The following is a 12,137-nucleotide window of genomic DNA, read 5'->3' as shown; positions in this document are numbered from 1 at the left end:
TGAGGTTCTAAATAGGAACTTGCTTGACAGATGAAGTGACACCTAGGAAGCTACAGTCCTCTGAGCTAACCATAGAGAACAATGCAAAAAGAAGTATGTGAAGTAAAGGTGAAAACAGAAGAATTAAGTGAAGGACTACAAACAGAATAGGTTCCATAACCTTCTCCTGGTAATAAATGCAAGCAGCCTGGCATTTCCACACAGGTCAGAAAACATGAGATGACTATTAGACATATAAGAAATGGACAAATAGGCAGTTGGATATACAAGGTTGAAAAAAAGAAGGTATTTCAGGAAGAATTACCATGATAAGGCAGAAGGACGATCCTATCAATCTACTATTTTAATTAGTATTTCATGAATAATAATACTATTTGCAGCTATGTAAGAAATCATCAGGTTTACTTGGCACATAGTTTTTCTTAGATGAGGATGTATTCAAGTAAAAAGAAGGGAGAAAGACAAGGAAGAGGATATCATGGGTTCCAAGAAACAGTGGTCCCAAATGAAGAAAAGAGGATCTTAGGGTGTCATTTATGAAGCGGGCATAAAGAACCAAATCAAAATGAAGAGAACTGACTGGTTCTTCAGAAAATAAGTGTTAGCAGTTAAAAAAGGGGCGGAAAGGGCTCTGTAATTGGGAGCTTTAAAAGTTATAGGCACACCATTCTCTTTTCAGCAACAATAACTAAGAAAATCCACAAAGAACTCCATGATTTTAAGCAATCAACAGAATATAAAAAATGAGAATATGTTTGACCTGGATGCTAATAACATTCTATTTCAAGAGCCCAGGAAAAGTGATGAGCAAGAGTTTATCAAGAATTCTCTCCTCTACTATTTGATTTTTCACCTTTGACAATAATTTGCTAATTAAGGGAAAAACAAAACATGTTTGAGTTATTAAAAAAAAACAACAACAACTTCCAGAAGAGCATTATCCACAACAAAAAGAAAAAAAACGACAGCTAACATTAAAGGTATAATCAAGGAGAGCCGATGTAGGCGATGTAGCTCAGTCAGCTGAGCACCTGCTTCCCAAGTAGGAGGTCCTGGGTTCAATCTTCCCGGTACCTCCTTAAAAAAAAAAAAAAAAGCACAATCATCACAATAACCCTAAAATATCGTTTCTATTATGGCCAATGTACAGATGAGGTAGATTAACTCCCCACATAAGCACGGCCACTAGGTAGTGGAGTGGGGATCCCAAGCCAGTCAGCCTGGCTGTTGACACACATCTAAATTCTCTTCTTTGGCAGACGGGTTTTTACAGGCTTGAAAATCTAGCATGAGTTAGTCTTGCTCGCGTTGAGGTTTCACAATTTCTCAATTGGGTCGTTTTTAGTTGTTACAAGATCTGGGAGAGGCCACTGGAATTTAATGTCCGGCCAGGGATGCTAAACGTCCCGTATCGCGAAATAATCCCAACTCAGAAGCCAACTGCGCCCGGGTGGAGAAACGTTGACTGCTACGTAGATTATGCCAACAAATATTTACTCTTCTGGAGGATCGTGTCAGCAGCTTGGGGAAAGACAGGTAACACCGTCCTACGGAACCTTTCCCCTGTGAGCATCCAGCTCACAACCCCCGGTCCTTAGACCCTTCTAGACCGTCTAGGTTCTCACCGGAAGCGGCCCAGCACCTTCCCTCCAGCTCCCCAGCACCCACCTGAGGCAGCTTCTAGCGTGAAACTCCAACCAAACTAAAAGTAAAAGAACCTTTTCAGTCTGGAAGACCACCGCCGCCTTCGAAGCAGGAACGCCTAAACCCGAGTCTCTGCAAAATTCAAACTTCCCTCGCCAAGCCTCTGATTGGAGGGACTTTAACCAGAACCGGCGGAACACGCGCCCGCCCCTTCCCTCCGACGAGGCTTGCGATTGGCTCACTCACTGAGATATTTGAATTGATTGAAAGGTGAAGGGACGGTTCAAAGGATGGGCCTGAGCGGAAGAAATAGACAGGTCCGTGACGCAGTTTGAGAAGGGGCGGGACCGTGGAGGCACTCGGGAAGGACTGGCACCGGAGTGAGAGCGGGGATCTCCAGCCGTGGCTGCGGCGAAGGGCGGGGGGGAAGGGCCAGAGCACCGCAGGCGAGTCCTTGGGGCGGGGAGTGGGACCCTTGGGCCTGGAGAATGGCGGCAGGGTCCCTGGGGCCGACGCGGCCGGGTCTTGAGAGCCTGTCCTGAAGTCCCAGGGCCTTTCATACCTGAGGAAGGATGAAGAAACCCAGGGGGGAGCCGCCGAGGCCGCGGAAGGAATTCAGAGTTTGTAGGAGTTTTTAATGTTCTTGTTTCGCCGCATAAATCCAGCAAAGCTTATTGGAATGTTTACTTAACCTTTTGTTTTTATTTTTATTATCTTTTACTTAACGTTTTAAAGTAAGGAATTACTACACCAAATTTCCCTTTACATCGTCTAGTGTTACACAACGTCTTCAGTCTTTTTTTTCTAGTCCATTTCTGTTAAGGTAAAATTTACATGCAGTGAAAAGCATAATTTTAAAAGTACAATTTGATGAGTTTTGATAAGTGTATACAAATTTGTAACCACTATGTAATGAAGCTAGATATAGAGTGTTTCCTTCACGGAAAGGATTTTCTCACGCTGTTGTACAATTTGAGAGGGGTTCAATTATTTGCGTATAGAAAGGCCAGGACTCAGGAATGATTTTGAGAAGGAAAAATGGTTTATTGACAGCCGACCAGACTTGGGAGCTTTGTCTCAAACCCGAGTCCCGAACAGGAATTTTGAGTTCCTTTTATTTAGAGGAAGGGCTCAATCGTTCCTTGTTTCAGTGCTCAATAGGTTTGAATTAGCATATATATCTTCCACATCCTAGGTAAACTTTTAACATGGACTTCATACATTCTAGCTAAGCTTTTAGCACATTTAGTTTGCGTTTTCCCTGAATATTTACAGTTTATAGAGTTTGCATTGATGAACTATTTCTTGGAACTGGAGTCATTGCCATGGTTACCAAGGGCAGGGCTGCAGCCTCTCACCATCCTACACCCACAAGTCAGGGCTGACAGCTTAGATTAAGGTTATCTCTGAAGAGACAAAGAGCCTCCCACCCATAGCCCACATCAACGCCGCCGTCCAGTCAACCCCCCCACTCCTGAGGCAACCACTGCTGATTTCCAGCGCTGTAATTGTGGGGGTGGTAGGTGCTCTTGGAGCTATGTTTTGTCAGCACACTTTTCGAGATTCATTCATATTGTTGCGTATATTAGCAGTTAGATCGTTTTTATTGCCCGAGAAGTATTCTGCTGAATACGTTGTTTATCCATTCTCCTGTTTGTTGCTGGACATTTGAGTGGTTTCTAGTTTTGGGCCATTATGAATAAAGTTGCTATCAACATTCGTGTACAAATCTTTTTGTGGACATATTTTATTTCTCTTGGGACATATAGGTGTGGAATTTTTAGGTCATTCTGGGTATGCTTCACTTTGAAAGAACTGGTAGGCAGTTTTCTAAAAACAATTGTACCATAGTTTACCCCCACCAGTGATTTTTATGAGTTCCAGTTGTTTCACGTGTTTGCGGACATTCCGGGTTGTCAGTCTTTAATTATAACCCTTCTTTTGGGTGTGAAAAGGTATCATTTTAATTCTGCAATTCACCAATGACTAATGATAAGTATCTTTTCATGCTCTTATTGACAATTTTTATATCTTGTTTGTGAAATGTCCTTTTTTTTTCTTTCATTCTTTTATTTATTTGGGGCTTCTTTCCACCTTTTTCTGGGTACAAGTCTTTTGTTAGTGTGTATGTTCTGAATATTTCCTCCAAGTCTTTGAGTTGCCTTTTGTGTGTGTGTAAAAGGATAATTTTATTTATCCAATTTTTCAAAGTCTGTTAACAGTTCTACCTACAGCAAATAGTTTAAATTGACATAAAATTGAGATTGACATTTAGTCTAATTAAAACACGATTTTGAATATATAAACAAATCAACAATTGGACTTAGAGAAATATATTACAAATTTAAAAGCAGAGCAGGTGTGGCTCAGTGGTTGAGCACCTGCTTGGCACATAGGAGGTGCTGGGTTCAATCCCTGGTACCTCCTAAAAAGGAAAAGAAAAAAAAAATTAGCAATTTGCTTCTAGAACCTTCTATGTGTATTTTTTTTCAGAGTCCAAGAAAAGCAGACTCAAATATAAAGAAATTCAAGAGTTATTTCATTTTCTTACCTCTAAAAAACATGATTATGAAACTAGCTAAACCCCAACTGTATATTTAAATAAATTTTTTAATATTCTAATGTTAAAAGTATGGGTTGCCTTTTTAAAAAATAAGCTTTTTAGGTTATAATGGTTTTATATTTACAGAAAAATTGAGAAGTTAGTTTCCCCTGTTATTAGCACCTTATATTAGAATAGTATACCCTATTGTTAACCAAAGTCCATATTTTATTCATTTCCTTAGTTTATACTTAATGTCTTTTTTTCTGTTCCAGAGTCCTATCCAAGATACCATATTACTTTTTTTCCAGTTTTATTGATACATATTAATAAAGCATACAATCCATCAAAGTATACAATAAATGGTATTAGTATAATCATGTAGTTGTGCATTCATCACTTCAATCATTATTAGAGCATTTTCATTATTCCAATGATAACAAAACAAAAAACAGACAAAAACTCATCACCTCTCATCTCTCTATGCTTCGCCTGCCAAACATAGCTCCTCTTCTGTTTCTATCCTCCTAATTTATTTGTATTTATATTTTGTACAGATGGAATCAAGCAATATGTAGTACTTTGTGTCTAGTTTCTTTTCCTAAGTATATTTCCTTTTTTTCCCCCTTACTAGAAGATTATTAATATATAACTATATACTACTGTCCATAGTTTGCTTTTGTTATATTTTTGCCAGGTATTAACATCTTATAACGTTAACATACATTTGTTCAATTTCAAAGAAAAACAGTTTTATGTATACAATATGCATATTCATATTTCACATAAGGTTTCACTATGCTACACAATCCCACATTACTTTTTTTAGCTTTCCTTCTATTAATGTACATGACCCTAGACTTTCCCTTTCAAGTGTTGTGATACTTATATAATTGCACTGCTGGTAATCACTATGATGTGCTTTCAACTTTTCTGTTCATTTCCGAACATTAACAACCTTTCTCCAATTCTGCACAGATTAACCCTCAGCTTTCCATTCTATTTTCTGGTGACTTATATTCTAGTTACTAACCCTATAAGTTTACATAGTATATTTAGTTCATAATACTGCAATCATACAGTAGCATACATCCTTTTGTGTCTGGCTTACTTTACTTGTCCTCCAGATTCATCCATGTTGTCCTATGCTTCACAGCTTCATTTCTTTTTACAGCTGCATTGTGTGTATACACCACAATTTGTTTATCCATTCCATTGGTTGATAGACACCTGAGTTATTTCTGTCTTTTGACAATTGTGAATAATGCTGCTATGAGCTTTGGTATTCAGATATCTGTTCATGTCACTGCTCTCAGTTCTTCTGAGTATATACCTAGTAGTGATATTGCCGGGTCAATTAGCATATCTATGTTCAGCCTCCGTGGGACCTACCAAACAGTCCTCCACAGTGGCTGTGCCATTCTACATTCCCACCAAGAGTGAATAAGCATTCCCATCTCTCCATATCCTCTCCAATACTGTACCTTTCCAACTTTTATTTTTTAAACAAATCAATTTTATTGAAACATAATAAAACACCCAATTCATTCAAAGTATACAATCAATGGTATTCGGTATAATCACATAGTTGTGCATTTATCACTTCAATCATTATTAGAGCATTTTCATTATTTTAATAATAATATTTAATTCATTAATAAAATAGAAATATATTTTACTAATATATAAATTATATATAAATTTATATTAGTAATATAATATAAAATATAAATTCATTAATAAAAAATTCATCGCCTCAATCTGTTTCCTCCGCTGTACATAGCTGCTATTTCTGGCTATTCCTGCACAATTATTTATTTGTTTATTAAGCAGTTTTATTGAGATATATTCATATACCATATGTATATGAATCCATATGGTATATGAATCCAAAGTATATGATCAGTGGCTTTTAGTATAATTACAATGGTGTACATTTATTGTATCAGAAATTTTAGAAAAATTTCATTACTCTAAAAAGAAAGACTCCACACCCCTTAGTATTCCTTCTATAGCCCTAAATAACCACTAATCTAATTTTATCTTTATGAATTGATTTATATTTACATTTTATATAAATGGAATTATACAATATGTAGTACTCTGTCTGGTTTTCTTCACGTAGTATAATGGTTTTTTTTTAATAGTATTAACAGACATTTGTTCAGCTGCAAAGAAAAATGGTCTCACATATGCAATTATATATAATATATATTCATATTTCACATAATATGTTTAGTTCATAATAGTGCAGTCATATAGTATTTGTCCTTTTGTGTCTGGCTTGCTTCACTCAACATAATGTCCTCCATGGTATCATATGTTTCATGACTTCATTTCTTCTTACTGCTGCATAATATTCCATCGTGTATATACTCTACAATTTATTAATCCATTCATCTGTTGATGGACACCTGGGTTTCTGGCTTTTGGATTTCATGAATAATGCTGCTATGAACATGGGTGTGCAGATGTCTGTACATGTCACTGCTCTCAGTTCTTCTGGGTATACCATTAGTGGTATTGCAGAATCACGTGGCAAATCTATATTCATCTTCTTTAGGAACTGACAAACAGTCCTCCACAGTGGCTGCACTATTCTATACCAACAGTGGATAAGTGTTCTTATCTCTCAACACCCTTTCCAACACTTGTAGTTCTCTTTTTTTCCCCACACCATTCTAATAGGTGTGAAATTATATCTCATTGTAGTTTTGATTCGCATTTCCCTAATCGCTAGTGATGTTGAACATTTTTTCATGTGTTTCTTTGCCATTTGTATTTCTTCTTTGGATAGTTGTCTTTTCAAGTCTTTTGCCCATTTTTTAATCAGGTCATTTGTGTGAGTTGTAGCATCTTCATATATCATGGATATTAAACCTTTATTGGATATGTGATTTCCAAATATTTTCTCCCATTGAATCAGCTGCTTTTTTACCCTTTAAACAAAGTCCTTTGAGGTGCAAAAGTGTTTCATTTTGAGGAGGTCCCATTTATCTATTTTGTCTTTTGTTGCGTTTGCTTTGGGTAGAAGATCTAAGAAACCACCACCTACCACAAGATTTTAAAGATGTTTTCCTACATTTTCTTCCGGTAGTTTTATGGTCCTAGCTTTTTTTTTTTAAGATTTATTTTATTTTATTTCTCTCCCCTCCCCCCCCCCCCCCGTTGTCTGCTCTCAGTGTCCATTTTCTGTGTGTTCTTCTGTGTCCACTTCCATTGTCAGGTGGCACTGGGAAACTGCATCTCTTTCGTTGTGTCAGATCTCTGTGTGTGCAGTGCCACTCCTGGGCAGGCTGAGCTTTTTTCATGTGGGGTGGCTCTCCTTGCAGGGCACACTCCTTGCACATGGGGCACCCCTATGCGGGGGCGCCCCTGTGTGGCACAGCACTCCTGGCGCGCAGCAGTAGTGCGCGTGGGCCAGCTCACCACACGGGTCAGGAGTCCCTGAGTATCAAACCCTGGACCCTCCATATGGTAGGCAGATGCTCTATCAGTAGAGCCACATCTGCTTCCCTGTCCTGGCTTTTATATTTAAGTCTTTAATAAATTTTGAGTTGATTCTTGAATAGGGAATGAGATATTGGTCCTCTTTCATTCCTTTGGTTATGGATATTCAGTTCTCCTAATACCATTTGTTGAAGACTGTGTTGTCCCCATAACGTGGACTTGGTACATTTGTCAATATCCAGTTGAGTAAAGCAGATGTGGCTCAACCAGTTGGGCACCTACCTATCACATGGGAGGTCCTGGTTTGGGTCTCAATGCCTTCTAAAGAAGATGAGCAGGCCCTGCACCTGCTGGAATGAGCTAGACATCTCACCTGCCACAACGAGCAGATACCACAAGGCAGCAGACACTGCAGCTGATGGGGATTGGACATAGCTCAGGTCATTGGGCACTCTCCTCCTACGTGGGGGGTGTTGGGTTTGGTTCCCGGTGCTTCCTGGAGAAGAGCAAACAGTGAGCAGACAGACATTGGGGGGTGGTAAATAAAAAAATAATAAATTTTTTAAAAACCCATTTTACCATAGAGGTGAGGGTATATTTCTGGACTCCCAATTCTATTCCACTGATCAATGTATCTATCTTTAGCCAAATAACATGCTGTTTTGACCACTGTAGCTTTATAATGGTTTTCAAGGTCAGGCATGAAAGTTCTCCCCATCGCTCGTCTTTTTTAGGATACTTCTGAGTATAGTGGTACCTTGGTACTTGTCATTAATTGGTTCCAGGAGGTGTGTTGAGTGTCAAAAACAATGAGTACCAAATAAATTTTTCCCATGAGGAATAATGTAAATAAACTTAATATAATCCCAAACCAAAGACAATGCACATTTTTAAGGCAATTATGTAAAAAGATAGGGCTGTATATCATTATTTTACATGAGAAGTAAACCTAAAAATTAATAAATAATTCAATTAAATAAAATAAAAACTTTACCTGTACTGAGAAGAGGCCATGGCTAATGGGATGGTGGGAGGAGAGTGGTAAGGAGCAGAAGTTACAGAGAGTGTTGCGTGGAAGGAGAGTCCCCTTTCAAGAGAACATTGGGCACTTGCACTTTGGGTGATCTTTATTTTTTCTGCTTTTTTTCAACTTGCACCACAGGCTCTGACATACTCTTTGTCACGTTCACTAAAAATTTATCCAATGAAGACTACTTCTGTCTTCTTTTCATAATTCCTTGAAAGTGTGAAATTGGTCATTCAATATACATTTCTGCTTGTCAGATCGTTGTCTGGATGGTACTTCTCTACAAAATTTTGGACTTCTGCCCATTTTGCACACAGTTCTTTTATCAAGGAACTGGGGACATCCTCCCTTATTTCCTCTTCACCTTGTCTCTCTTCAGCCACCACTTGTTACTGTTCCTTCTGTAGTTCCTGCAGCCCCTCATGCTGAGCTCTTCACAATTTTCCTCCATTAACTCCTCAACGTCAACAGCATCGACCTCCAGACCCATGGATTGGCCCAAAGAGTGCAGCCAGCACAACTGTACCCTCTGTACCTGCAGGCTTAGGGTCAGTCTCCAACCCTTTGAAGTCTCTCTGACTCGTAGCTTCTGGCCACAAATTCTTCTATGCCAAATTCATGCCAGTTCTGTTTTTAGAATTATCAAACCAGCTGTGGCTAGCCTTAAAAACTTCAGCACTCTCATCTCTTGGTTTCTGATTGTTTTTCAAAAGATCAGCCTGCAACACTTTCACTTTTTTGCATATCATGGCTTCCAGTACACTACCATCCACTAACTGCCTCTTGTTTACCCAAATTAATAATAGTTTTTCAACTTCCTCAAGTGTTTAGGAATGCTGCTTTGTTACTGCTTTAACTCCTTTAGCAACATTAGCCTTTTTTTAATCGCTTCTTTATACTTAATGATGGTGGAGACCATTGTTCTAGGCATACTGTATTCCCTAGCAAGATCAGTAATGCAAGTACCACTCTCCTATTTACCTATTATTTCTTTTTCTTGCTCAATGGTGGTGCGAAGTAATTTTCTTTTCTGCTCAGGGCTATCACTGCTCATTTTCTTAGGACCCATGATAAGATAAACAAAATGCATAAATACACAAAATAACCACAAAAGCTAAGATAAGAGTGCAATGGGATGTGCATAGGGCAAGGGCTACCATGTGGCTAACACATGATCCTCTGTTTTGGCTGGAAAGGGCAGCGATTAATGAGGCAACCGACACCAACATGTTCTACCTTACATGATGAGTACCAAACAAATGACAAGTACCAGGACAAAATTTTTGCAACAACTACCAAATTTGATGAGTTTCGAAGCAGTTCAGTACCAAGGTACAACTGTATTTGGGTGTCCTTCCCCTTCAAAATAAACTTGATAATTAACTTTTCTATTTCTGTAAAATAAGCTGTTGGAATTTTGTTTGGAATTGCATTGTAACTATAAATCAGTTTGGGTAGGTTTGACATCTTCACGATATTTAGTCTTCCAATTCATGAGCACAGAATGTCTCCATTTGTTTAGGTCCTCTTTGATTTCTTTTAGAATTGTTTTTGTGATTTTCTGTTTATAGGTCCTGTATGTCTTTGGTTAAATTGATTCCTAGTATTTGAGTCTTTTTGTTGCTATTGTAAATGGATTTTTTTCCTGATTTCTTCTTCAGATTGTTGAGTACTAGTGTATGGAAACATTACTGATTTTTGAATGTTGATCTTGTGTGCTGCCACTTTGCTGAACTTGTTTATTAGCTCAAGTAGCTTTGTTGTAGACATTCAGAATTTTCTAATATAGGATTGTGTCATCTGCAAATAGTGAGAGCTTTACTTCCTCTTTTCCTATTTGGATGCCTTTTTTTTTCCTTGTCTAATTGCTGTATCTATAACTTCTAGCACAATATTGAATAACAGTGGTGACAATGGGCATCCTTGTCTCATTCCTAATCTTAGAGAGAAAGCTTTCAACCTTTCCCCATTATGAATGATGTTGGCTATGGGTTTTTCATATATGTCCTCTATCATATTGAGGAATTTTCCTTTTATTCCCATATTTTTAAGTGTTTTATCAAGAAAGGGTGCTGGATTTTGTTGAATGCCTTTTTTGCATTGATTGAGATCATCATGTGGGTTTTTCCTTCAATTTGTTAATGTAATGTATTATATTAATTGGTTTTCTTATGTTGAACTATGCTTGCATACCAGGAATAAATCCCACTTAGTCATGATGTATAACTCTTTGATATGCTGTTGGATTCATTTGCAAGTATTTTGTTGAGAATCTTCACATCTATATTCCTTAGAGAGATTAGTCTTTAATTTTCTTTTCTTGTAGTATCTTTTTCTGGCATTGGTATTAAGATGATGCTTGAATCATAAAATGTGTTGGGTAATTTTCCTTCCTCTTCAATTTTTTTTGGAAGAGTTTAAACAAGATAGGTGTTCATTCTTCTCAAAATACTTGATAGAATTCACCTGTAAAGCCATTTGGTCCTGGATTTTTCTATGTTGGGAAATTTTTAATGACTGCCTTAATTTTTTTTTTTTTTGGGTACCAGGGACCAGGGATTTTGAACCTAGGAAAGTGGGAATTTGGCACTCAACCACTGAGCCACATCATTTCTTGAGTCAGTTTTTTTCATTTGTTTTACTTGTTGTTTGCTTTTTATTTTTTTAGGAGGCACCAGGAACTGAACCCAGGGCCTCCCATGTAGGAGATGGGTGCTCAACCACTTGAGCCACATCCACTTCCTGTTTCAATATCTTTAAACGTAATTTGTTTGCTGAGTTCTTGTATTTCTTGTATTGTCAATGTACGATGCTTGTGTATTTCAAGGAATTTGTCCATTTCATCTATGTTATCTACATAGATGTTAAACTGTTGGCATACAGTTTCTCAAAATATCTTCCTATGATCCTTTGTATTTCTGTGTAGTCAGTCCCAACTTCCCCTCTTTCATTGCTGATCTTATTTATTTGCATATTTTCTCCTTTTTTCTTTGTTAGTCTACTTAAGGGTTTGTCAATTTTATTGAAGTTCTCAAAAACCCAGCTTTTGGTTTTGTTGGTTTTCTCTGTACTTTTTTGTTCTCAGTGTCATTTATTTCTGTGCTAATCTTTATTATTTCTTTCCTTCTGCTTGTGTTCGGAGTTGTATGCTGTTCTTTTTTTAGTTTCTCTAGTTGTTCGGTTAGATAATTGATTTTAGCTTTCTTCTTTTTTAATATAGGCATTTAGGGCTATAAATTTCCCTCTCAAGACTGCTTTCACTGTATCCCATAAGTTTTGATATGTTGCATTCTCATTTTCATTCATCTCAATATATTTACTAATTTCAATTTCTTTTTTGACAAACAGATTATTTAGAAGTATGTTGTTCAGCCTCCACACATTTGTGAATTTCTCTCTTTCCTGTCTATTATTGATTTCCAGTTTCATTCCATTATGAGAAGTTGCATGTTTCAATCTTTTTATAATTATTGA

General features: G+C 37.5%; 1 protein-coding gene across 2 annotated transcripts in view; it reads right to left on the bottom strand.

Annotated features, from left to right (window-relative positions):
• Positions 1-1,809, bottom strand: part of DLGAP5 (DLG associated protein 5) — a 47,297-nt gene extending 45,488 nt beyond the window's left edge. For both annotated transcript variants that reach the window (XM_004485193.4, XM_058293402.1), the window contains exon 1: positions 1,669-1,809. The gene's annotated coding sequence lies outside the window, so the exon portion shown is untranslated. The remainder of the gene's footprint in view (positions 1-1,668) is intronic.
• Between the last annotated feature and the right edge of the window lie 10,328 nt (positions 1,810-12,137).

This window comes from Dasypus novemcinctus, chromosome 3 (assembly GCF_030445035.2).
Source record: "Dasypus novemcinctus isolate mDasNov1 chromosome 3, mDasNov1.1.hap2, whole genome shotgun sequence".
Lineage (NCBI taxonomy): Eukaryota > Metazoa > Chordata > Mammalia > Cingulata > Dasypodidae > Dasypus > Dasypus novemcinctus.
Note: the sequence above shows the minus strand (reverse complement) of the source record. Positions and strands in the feature narration are given on the sequence as shown.